General features: G+C 49.6%; 1 long non-coding RNA gene across 1 annotated transcript in view; it reads right to left on the bottom strand.

Annotated features, from left to right (window-relative positions):
• Positions 1–1758: 1758 nt before the first annotated feature.
• The window catches only part of LOC146780133 (uncharacterized), a 73794-nt gene continuing 63848 nt past the window's right edge, over positions 1759–11704 (bottom strand). Inside the window, exon 4 of the long non-coding RNA XR_014972130.1 lies at positions 1759–2692. This is a non-coding gene — a long non-coding RNA (uncharacterized LOC146780133). The remainder of the gene's footprint in view (positions 2693–11704) is intronic.

Raw genomic sequence — 11704 nt, 5'->3', positions numbered from 1 at the left:
GAGCAAGCACCATACGAGGGAGAGAACAGCACCAGCTGGGGGTGAAAAACACGTGCAGAAGAGAGCAACATGGAGCACGGTGGGTGCAGAGGAGGTTCGGTGTGGAAAAACACCCAAGAGGGCATCACAGGGGATTGGGCAATGAGGGGCTAGAGTTTGGTGGGGGAGGGGCAAGACCACACCAGAAAGAGCTCGAAAACACATGTAGTCTCATGGAGTACTTAACCAAAAAGAAGAAAAGGAGTTCCCTAAAGGTGAGCAGTGAAAGGATACTAGATAGCCAATCAAAAGGCTATATTCGACGAGTATCTGATGGCAAAGCATTGAAAGCTGCAAAGAGCTCCAGAAGGGTTACGATGCAGCGTGTGCTTTGGTCTATTCGAGGTAAGATGTTCTTCACTGATATGGAGAAGTGAATATTCTGTGCCCCTCTGGGGTGTGAAGCCCGATTGAAAGTCACTGAGGAGGCCATGAGCTTCCAAATTATCCGAGAGTTGGTGTCTGACCACAGTTTTAGAGATCCGCTGCAGTGCAAGAGAGACTGGTCTGTAGCTGGAGAGATGTTGGGGTCCAAAAAGGTTTCTTCATGATGGACGTGATGAGTCATGCTTTAGGGGCTGAGGGATCTGGTCTCTGAAGAAAGAGAATTATTGATGAACTCGGTGATAAGTGGTAGCAGCACTGAGAGGTCCAAGTTGATGGCTTTGGCATTAAAGACACCATAAGGACGATGAAATATTTGAGGACTTTACACACTTAATTCTCTGTAGTGAGATGAACTCTTAGAGTGGTGAAAGGAGGGAGGGTGAGATGCCTCGACAAGGGGTTCCTCTGGTTGTAGAGAGATATGCTCTCGGCTAGTATTGATTTTGTCAATGGAGAAGGACACAAGGCTATTGAAGAGATAGAAGGCTCGACAGAACTTGAATTTTGGTTGGAGACACCGTTTTCCTATAGACACTGAAAAACTCTTTAGTTGAGTTGTAATCCTCTGAGAAGCGGGTGTGTAAGTGTTCATTTTTAGTTCTAGTGCAAGAAGATTTGAAACCCCTTGATTGTGCTCTGTAGGCAGTCAGGTAAGCAGTTAATCAAGGATGTTAAGAGGTGTTTGGGGGAAATCCTCAGGTTGTAACTTGGTTTAGGTTCCTCCAGGAAGTTTTACTGCAGAGCTTGTTCTTTAACATGAAACGAATTAGGCTTTGGTTGGATCAAGAGATCTGGATCCCTCCACCCCAGATGAGCAGGTTGGGAATAGTGGAGAAGAGCAGACCAAGACAGTGGCTTCCTGACTGTGTAGATCCATTAACTAGTTCGAAGGTCACTAGGGTGTCCATATCTGTGATTATGTTTTGGCTGTAGGCATTGTAGGAATCCTCAGGTCCGATGTTAACATCACCTACAAGGGAGGCCAGTATATGCTGGCCAAGCTCCAGGAAAGATGATGGGAAAGAGGCGAGGCATTTTCTGGGGCAGGTGGTAGATCACAGCGCATTTGAAGGAAGAAGTGACGTTGACGACCTCTCTGGATAGCACATATTCAAAGGGATCAAAGCAAGGACAACTCAACAGCTTGGCTGAAATCCAGCTGTGATGGATTAAATTAACACCACCACCTCTGACACAGTTCATATTTTTGGTGAGAATGTGCTAGTTTGGAGGGAGGAGGGTATTGAAGAAATATAAACTCCTTCTCAGGGGTCTCACTGATACTTAGTCCATTCAAACCAATAATAAAGAATTTGGCACAGAAGCTGAAATACAAAAGAACATTTTTATTAAACTCGAATGAGTGTGACTACGTCACACAGAAGCCGTAGCAACTGAATGATACGTGAGGGCAACACAAAATGGTGGCACAATATAAAATGGAGTCAGTCTCGAGAATTACAAAACCTCAGTATTGATATCAGATATCGATGGGATCACTGAACCAGGACCCAACGACGGTACTCCGATGATAGGAGTGAAGAAGGATAAAGTCAAGGGTGTTATAGACAATTTTGGGGGCTGATCTAACACTTAGGGGGGCAGACTCTAGGGCATTAGGAATAAAAGGTAGTAAGCCAGGTGTGGGGATGGGGGAGGTAGAGAGAAAAGGATGTCGGTACTTGATGTGGTTGTACGGGAGGGCTTGCAAGTATTGGAAAACGTGGTCACAACTCTGCTTTTTAGCATGGGATTGTTGTTTTCAATTATTTTTTGCAGACTCATGTGGTTGCCTTGGATAATTACCTCTCTATTTTTCTAAATGTTTACGGAAGGAGCAGAAAGGAAGTCTTTTGGAAAGTATTTTTTTCTGCCCCAGAATGGTGGAGACGGAGGAGCAGGGGTGTGTGTGCCTGTTGTAAGTTTGACAGCCATGCGCTGGTGTCAGGCGCACACAAAATGAGGTCTGTAGTCCTTACTCCAAGGACAGAGCTGTAGTAGCTATTGAAGATTAGGGTCTCTGGATGTGGTAGGAGTCTAGGAGAACATCAGCTTTGAGCTTCATTTCCCCGATGTTGCTTCAATGGAGCTACGGTAAGTTATTCTTTCGGCTAAGGAGAGACAGCTTGGTTCGGTGGAGGCATGGTGATGGTGGATTGATGAAAATATTGACTGACGGTTGTCACAACTGAGGTCCGGAGGTGGGTGAATCCAGGAGTCAGTGTGGTAGACAGTCACTCGGTGGAGGCTGGTGTGCGACAATGGCCTGGAAAAGAATGAGTTTAGGATTAGTTGGAGGAAAGCAATCGAGATGGAGTATAAATGGAGATAAGTTTACGGATTTTGCGGGGCAGAAATAAGTGTTAGTTAAGAGAGAGTCACTTAGACGGGGTGGTGAAACATATACTCCAGTCTACAATTAACCAGCGGACATGGTGGGGCAGTTAGTTTCACAGTGCTGAAACTGTGTAATGTTGCACTTAGTTCCCGTGGTGCCCCTTAGACACGTGGTACAGAACTGGAAAGAGATAGCGTAAGTCACTCAGTATGCACTTTTTGGACTTGCCTTCCCACCTTACCTGAGCCCAGTCCTCCGACCAGGCCAGGCCCTTTTGAACACATTCCATCTCTCTCTCACTCTTCCTGTGCTCTTTCTTCTCTTTCACCTTCTCACCTTATTGCCTGTTTACCATTCACTCTTTCGCCGTCACTCTTGAATTCTTTTCTTGATTCTTTGCCTTTTTGCCTGTTTAGCCTTTTCGCCTGGTTGCCATTTTGCCTGTTTTACATTCACTCTTGCTTTCTTTCTGAGCTTTTTATCTTTTGCGTTTTTTTCCATTCACTCCTACACTGTCACGCTTCCATTCTTTTCCAACTTTTGCCTCCTTCTAGATGTTGCTCGTGTTCTTGATTTCTTTGACATTTTTGCTTCTTCTTGCCTTTCCACACCTGTTTTCGCCATCTCTTGCATCATTACTTACCTTTTTGCTTTGGTGCTCTCTGCCCATTTTTGCTCTCTCACTCTTTTCCTCTTTTCTCCCTTTTCTCTCAATTCTCTGCAACCTTCTTTTTTGTCATATGTTACTCCTTTTGTGCCCTTTTTTCCCTCTGCAGGATTTGCAACATTTTTCCTTCCGTTGCACACTCACCTGCTTTCCTGCTACTTACATGTGCCCCACCCAGGCCCGCCCACCACCCCCTTGATCTCCTTCACCCATCCCCACCTACTTAATGGTGATAGTATTGCAGGTGCATTGCTGATGAGTCATTGACTCACCAATGAATGATAAGCTTGTCTGCAACTGTCCGCGCCCCACCAGTGCCCAGCGCTAGGACCCCTGGCCTTCCTCGCACCACAGCAATCCACGTGGAACCCGGCCACTGACCTCTGCGCCCTAAACAAAAGACATCCTTCAGCTCCCTGCGGCTGCGCCTCTCCCTCCATCACTGAAAGTGCATTCTCTTGTGCCATTTGCTTCCTCTCCAGCGCGTGCTCTGCTGAGTACCCCCGTGCTTTCCCACACACTCACACATGCACCCCGCATAAAACCCCCGCACGCATCAAACACCCACCCTGACTTGCCTCCACAACACTTGCTTGATCATCAAAAATGCCATCAAAGCATGCAAACTTCTAGACAACCTCTCCATGGACCTTCTCTTTCTGACCAAAACCTGGCTTACACCGGCTTCAGCACCAAACATTTCAATAGCTATCCCCCAGGCTTTAAATTCACAAGACAGGACCAAAGCTGCAAACCCAGAGTAGGACTAGCCATCAACTATAAAGAATGCATCCACTGTTCCATCATCTCAGCAAACTCAAGCAACATCCTCAAACAAACCACATCTCCAGCGACACCCTCCTGAGGTGCACTGCTATATCAACTACCCAACCTGATATTCAACTTCTGAAACACCATCACGGACATCACCTCACACGAGTGCTTGTCTTCAGCTCCTTCATCATCCCCGTCAACTGCAGTTTCCACCTGGAAAACCACACCAAGCAAAACACCAAGAACCTCCTGGAGACCTAAGTACACTCTGACTCACCCAAAAAGTGAAGGGCCCCACCCACACTTCTGGGCAACTCCTTGATCCTATCTTTACCAACTTCTCCACCATCACTGTGGAAAAGCCCACCCCCCTCACCTGGACAACCACTGCCTCATCTGCTTTGGCCTGCACATCCCACACTAATGCAGAACCACAAGCAACAAAGCTGTTTGATACAACAGGAACAGTATTCAAGAAGAAACATGGACCTCAGAACTCTAAACCTGCCATTCACTGCACCAACAGTAAGCAAACAGTGGTTCTGCTACATGGTTTATCAAAAAAACCTTTCTTATTTTATACCCACTGGCGTGGGATTATCATTTAATGGAAAAGAAACCAAAATAATTCTCCAAACTCATCAAGTAGATATGAAACAAACCACTACCAAATAATGAAATGTGAATAATTAATAAATATTAAATTATAAAAGGCATAACATATAAACACACAAAGGACTATTCAGAGGTTATTACACAAAAAAACACAGTGAAATTACAGTACGTGAATACAAACAATTATACACAAAAATCCCAATACAATTGACTCAACAAAAATTATTTACATATAACACAACCAATTACATCAACGTCATAATCTTGTGTGACCATCCTAACTTAAACATACAAACTTAATCAATGGATCTAAAGTTTAATGGGACTATAATGTTTGATTTCCATACACGTCGACGTTTCGACCCCTTAAAGAAGTGTGAAATTGGTAACCATCGCTATGGGGTCTTCATCAGGACTAAGGACCAAATTGTGTGATGCTTGCATAAAAAGAATAAAGTCTACTTTAGGAAGTGATGTGGAGAATTCAGTGTGTTGAATTAATCATACTCAAACTGAAAGGCAAGACCTGCTTGATGCTCACTGTGTTCCTCAAATTGAGCAGCCTCGCTTGGAAGGTCTTTTTTTGTAAACAATATTAAGTGGAGGGGCACAGTGTGCTCCATTCGAGTTCCACCAAGGCCAACTCTATTCTCTATCCATCATCTGTTTAATCACCTCCTTCCCAGACTCTCTGGCCCCACTCTAAAGCACCGGCCCCAAAGGACTAGACCTCAAGTTAGCTGGTATACATAAGATCTGTGACTCTTGAAATGCCAATGCAAACAGCTAGAATGCTGGTGGAGACACACCCATTACGAAAATAAAAGAAGCACCTACAGATCTGCCCTCTGCTTGTACCAACAGGAACTTTGATCCACCACTCAGCGATGAGTCACAGCATTGAAAACAGCTCCAACTATGCAAAAGAACTATTCACCATAGTAAAGGACTTCACCTCCCCTGCAGTCAGCTCCACTACCGTCACCCCATCACAAGATCTCTGCAGCCAGTTTCCCACTACTTCAGTGACAAAATAAGCACTATTTACCACAACTCCACTCCCCACCTTGAGCTATCTACACTCACCACCCTCCAGCCTGATGAGACAAAGGCCCCATGTTAGAAATGGGATTTCTGGTTGGCTAGGGCTTGCGCCAAAGCCAGGCAGAAACCACCACTCTAGTCAGGGCAAGGAAGTTACACGCCAAAGATAACCCCTGCTCACCCCCTTGGTAGCTTGGCACGAGCAGTCAGGCTTATCCCGGAGGCAATGTGTAAAGCATTTGCGCGCGCACCCAGCAACAACACCCAAGGCCCACCACAAAAGAAACTCCACACAAGGTATTATATAAAAATAGCCTTTGTATTATACCAAACACATTAGATAATAAATACACACTTTACAAGGTGCCACTGGCACGGGCAGAATTTACAGGGGAATTATCTACATGGGACAGGGCCTCATGGACCACTGTCAGGAATAAGCACTTTTAGCACTAGCACATTGTAGAATTAGCACTTTGTAGGAATAACACTTTAGAACATAGCACATACAATCACTGTAGCACCAATTAGAAAATGTAGCGCACAACCAGTAACCACTGGTAACAGGTCAGTACCACCTACACAACCCTAACCTCCTTAGGAAAATATTACGCAGGGAACCATGAACTTACTAGTTGTAACCTATACTAGGAAAAACCCTCTCCTACGCATAGGCACAGTTAGCAATCAACATAGCATAAAGGAAAGGCACCTTGCGCCAAAGTACATATATAAAAACAATCATGTACCCTAGGTGAGGGCACAACACAAGAAAACTGTCCCCAGGCCAACTTGGCCTTTCAGGGGCTCACACGCCCTTTGTCCACAGAGTCAGGGCGGGACTGCGCAGGCTGCGCAAGCCAAAGCGTGAAGGCCACAACCTAAACGTTGCAGCTGCCCACTAAGTGCTGGGCAGCTGGGAAAATGCTTGGGCACCACTGTGCCTTTGAAAACAAATGTGTAGCCCGGGAGCCACCTAGGCTCTGGGAAGGGGTATGCCACGCGTTGAAGCCTCTCCTCGGGGCTCTGCACAACACTGCGGCCCGCGTTGGAGCCTCACAGGCTCGAGAAGCACTGCCCCCTTCGGTGGAGCGTCAGGCGCTCTTACAACAACAATGCTGCCCCCACTCACCGGGACTCTGGCGGCTGTTCCGGTCACGGCGGGAGGCTCTCTGCTCCCCTCCGGCGGCGCTTCTTTTCTCGGCGCAGGGCTTCTCAGCTTTGCAGGGCTCTCGCCACTCGCGGGAGCCCTGCAGGGGACGCCGCCGCACGTTTTCACCGGGGCGCGGGCTAGGCTCCCGTCCGCTTCTCTTCTCGGCGATCCCAGGAGCGCGGGGTAGGCTCCCGTCCGCTTCCTGGTTCGGGGAGCGCCCCACCCACACCAAGGCGGGCCTTCTTTTACTTCTGGGTCGCCGCAGGCAGCGCGGCAGCCCAGGGCTCTTCAGCGGCAGCGGTGATACGGGGTAGGCTCCCGTCGAACTATGGCATAAGCGGGGTGGGCACCCGCCAACGGGCACCGCAATGCGGGGTGGGCACCCGCTATTGGAATTAAATCGTCAACGGCGGCAATGCGGGGTGGGCACCCGCGAAAGGCACTAGTATGCAGGGTGGGCACCCGCCACAACCCACGGGCAAAGCGGGGGAATCCCTATGTCGGGGTCCCCTCGTAGATTACTGTAGCGCCGCGCTGCTGGCCCTCAATGCAGGCGCTTCCTTCAGTAAATCAAGGTTTAGCGCTTTCCCAAGTGCTGGAAGGCAAGGTCCAGGGAAAAGTCCTTCAGGAAAGGTCTTCAGAAGCAGGGGGGCAAAGACTGGGCCCAGGGGCCAGCTTACAGGGCCCTCCAGCAGGGAGGCAGTCCCCAGTGGCGGTTTCTCCTGGCGCCCAGCAGTAGCAGGCCCCCCTCAAGTTAGGATCAGAAAGAGAACATTTTGTAAGGGGACACAGCCCCTTTTTATACACATAATACCTTTGTCTCAAGGTGCAGGGGAGGGGCGAACCAGATGCAACTGGTTCTTGAGCACTTTGTTTTGCTCAGCCCCTCTCCCTATTCACAGAGCAGGCCAGGGTCATCAGTCGCACCACAGGGGGCGGAGCCAGCATTGTGTGGGGAAAGCCCAGCCCTATTCAGGTCCTAGGTGTACTCCTCCCACCCATCTGGCTGCTGATCTCCCCATTCACCACTGGGTGATTCCTCCTCAGACTGGGGATTCCCTAGCCCATCACATGACCTCAGCCAGCCAATCACGCGCCAGGCAGTTACTGCACATTTATGCCAGCGTCTAGAAGTGGCACTACCACACTAGCTACATGGACACCGCACACATCATCGTGCAGCATTTAATCACACGAGTCCGCACATACCAAACTCGCACCTGCACTCCCCACGCATCAGGAACTACCAGGGACACATACATTCCCCCATGCATTCCTATGGGAGGGCAGGCCAACCTCACTACACGCACGCACTTTACCCTGGGACACAGCGGTAAAGTGCACAGAAGCCAAAAATTACATACACCAGGTCACAATTAACAGCAAAAAGTTTCAGGGGTGAACCTGCCAGAAGGGCCAAGTCCAACACAACCCCCTTCCAGCCAAAACGCAGGGTAGACCAATCACCACCGTGATGGTCTTCCCTGCTTGGGGCGATAAAACACGGACGCAGGCCCGCAACGGCAGGGACACTCTCCGGTTTTACGCCACTCTGAATTCACGTGGTTCCCTCTGAAAAAACTCGGCGGACCAACTGGGCTACCCCACTGGTACTCCTCAGCTGTCCGTGGCCAGGACCAGGCCCTAGGCCACCCAGATACCACTGGTCCTTGCCTAACCACAGAGTGGGGGGTGGTAACCCCTGGCACATAGCAACCATTCTCCACTCTACCCCTCATCAGGGCAGTTCTAAACTGCCACTGATCCTCCAGCCTAGGGTCTGTACCCTCAAGCTGACCAAAAGTCACGGGCGAGGCTCTCCTCCCCCTACCTCTTCTTCTAGGGTTCCGTCCTCTCTTCCTCTGAGAGGCACCCTCATAACTCAACTTTCCCACCAGCTCAGGACCTCTCCCTGAGAACTGGTCTCCCAACCTAGGGTTTAACCCCTCAGGTTGCACCGGGGTCAGAGGCGAGGACTCCCTCCCTCTGCACCCCCTTCCAGAGTCTGGCACCCTCCCAACTGGAGTGGTGCCCCTAACAGCTACATCGGTCAGGACACTGCTTACAGTCGACCTTCCCTCCAGGTCAGGCTGATCCTGAACCTGGCTTCCCAACCAGGGGTCTAAACCCTTTGGCTGAGTACTTGCCTGGCACTCCAGGACTTCTGGGGACTTACACACCATCCCCCCGAGAGTAACATATGCCTCATATGTTGCGTGACAGTCTGCCTGGCGCAGATCTCCCGTCCCCTGTCCACCTGACAGTGCGCGAAGATCCCCCAGGACAGACGTGTGGTCACCATGGTCACCTCTAGGAGACTCAGCCCTCCCGGCTGGTCCCTGACCCACTGGCTCCTCCACCGGGGAACACAGCCCCATGCCACCTCTCTCGCTGGACTTCTGCACCCTCCCTACTGGAGCGGTACTGCCAGACACCAGAACCACTGGAGCTCTACTTACAGATGCTCCAGGTTCTCCATGCACTAGGTGATCCTCCTCAAATGGACTAACAGGACAGCCTAGGCCCCCAACCTGGTGTTCCCTGAAGAAACCATCCAGGCTCTGAGACTGGGTTTCGGGCCTCTGGGGACTCGAAGTCACCCACTCACTCCTACTCCACTGAGACAGGACGTGAGCCCCTACACCCCTCTCACTATTCTGGGACCTAGCTGGGCTACTCTGAGCCTCTTCCCCAATACTGGATGGGAAGATACCTGAGCCACTACTGTTGGAAGTACTCTCCCATTCCTCATCAGAACCTTGAGCCCTTTCCCAACGGTCTGCTTCCTCTGCAAGGTCCCAAGGACACAAGGAGTCACACCCCAACATGTGTTGGCGCAACCCGGGATAACAACTACTGAGCATCTGCTCTTTGATAATAAGTTTGAGCAGTCTCTGATCCTCAGGTTCCGTGATATACGTCACCCACTCAGTCAGTGCCTCCTCACATTCGTCTGCAAAATCCTCCCAAGTCTGGTAAGACAGTTTCTTGCTGCACCTGAACTTCAACCTGTACTCCTCTCGGGAACAAGGTACCATACTCTGGGAACTGGGAATGGGACTCTCTGCACTGGACTCTCTATCGCTGCCACCACTGGACTCTACCCTCCCTGGGGAATCCAGACAACTAAAACTGTGCTCAGGGGACAACTTACCCTCCAGAGCAAATTTCTCCCTGGCGAAGGCCCTCTCAGCCTCCGCCATCTGTTTCTGAGCTAAGACCCTCTCGGTCTCAAACTTTTTCTCCTCCACATTCAGCTGCGCCATCTCCTTGGCATGCTCTAACCTGAGCTTCTCCATGGCCAGCTGATGCTCCCTTTCTTCCCTCCTATCTACCCACTCCTCTGGGGACAGGGAAAGGGATAGGGTGCAGCTCCTGACACTGGACCCAGCAAGGGACTCCCTATCTATGGGGTCTTCACTATCTACTGGCGTCCCTGTCCTGTCACTTTCTTTCTCCTCTTCAGACTCCTCAGGGCTCCCCTCAGACCCAGCATCCTCTTGGCGTGTGGCCCGGGCCCTATCTTCCTCACTGCGCTCACGTTCCCATTCATCCTTTTGCCATAGGATCAGGTTGTCCCTCAGTTTGGACTGGGTGTCTGACTCACCCACCTCTATGTCTCTCTCTTCACAGAACCTGACCATCTCCAACATACTGTATCTAAACAGACCAAAGAAATTAAAAGCTGGCTCCATTTTGGCGGACGTTCTCGAGAAAAGTTCAACACAAGGAACCTGGGCGTCTGAGCTAAAACAGGAGTACACAATTCACAAAGGACACCTTTAGGAGAGGAAGTAATGGAACTCAAAAACAATAATCCCCAAAATGTGATTATCTAAAATGCAGAGTTTTGTAGTGCAGCCAGTTGCTGCTGCGGTACAGCGCAAACGCAAGTCCTATCCTACCGCTGCCACCAATGTTAGAAATGGGATTTCTGGTTGGCTAGGGCTTGCGCCCAAGCCAGGCAGAAACCACCACTCTAGTCAGGGCAAGGAAGTTACACGCCAAAGATAACCCCTGCTCACCCCCTTGGTAGCTTGGCACGAGCAGTCAGGCTTATCCCGGAGGCAATGTGTAAAGCGTTTGCGCGCGCACCCAGCAACAACACCCAAGGACCACCACAAAAGAAACTCCACACAAGGTATTATATAAAAATAGCCTTTGTATTATGCCAAACACATTAGATAATAAATACACACTTTACAAGGTGCCACTGGCACGAGCAGAATTTACAGGGGAATTATCTACATGGGACAGGGCCTCATGGACCACTGTCAGGAATAAGCACTTTTAGCACTAGCACGTTGTAGAATTAGCACTTTCTAGGAATAACACTTTAGAACATAGCACATACAATCACTGTAGCACCAATTAGAAAATGTAGCGCACAACCAGTAACCACTGGTAACAGGTCAGTACCACCTACGCAACCCTAACCTCCTTAGGAAAATATTACGCAGGGAACCATGAACTTACTAGTTGTAACCTATACTAGGAAAAACCCTCTCCTACGCATAGGGACAGTAAGCAATCAACATAGCATCGTGCAGCATTTAATCACACGAGTCCGCACATACCAAACTCGCACCTGCACTCCCCACGCATCAGGAACTACCAGGGACACATAGGGCCCGATTCACAGAACTAACTCCTAAACTTACTACCATTTTCGTATTCACAGAAGGCC

Source organism: Triturus cristatus, chromosome 12 (genome assembly GCF_964204655.1).
Source record: "Triturus cristatus chromosome 12, aTriCri1.1, whole genome shotgun sequence".
Lineage (NCBI taxonomy): Eukaryota > Metazoa > Chordata > Amphibia > Caudata > Salamandridae > Triturus > Triturus cristatus.
Note: the sequence above shows the minus strand (reverse complement) of the source record. Positions and strands in the feature narration are given on the sequence as shown.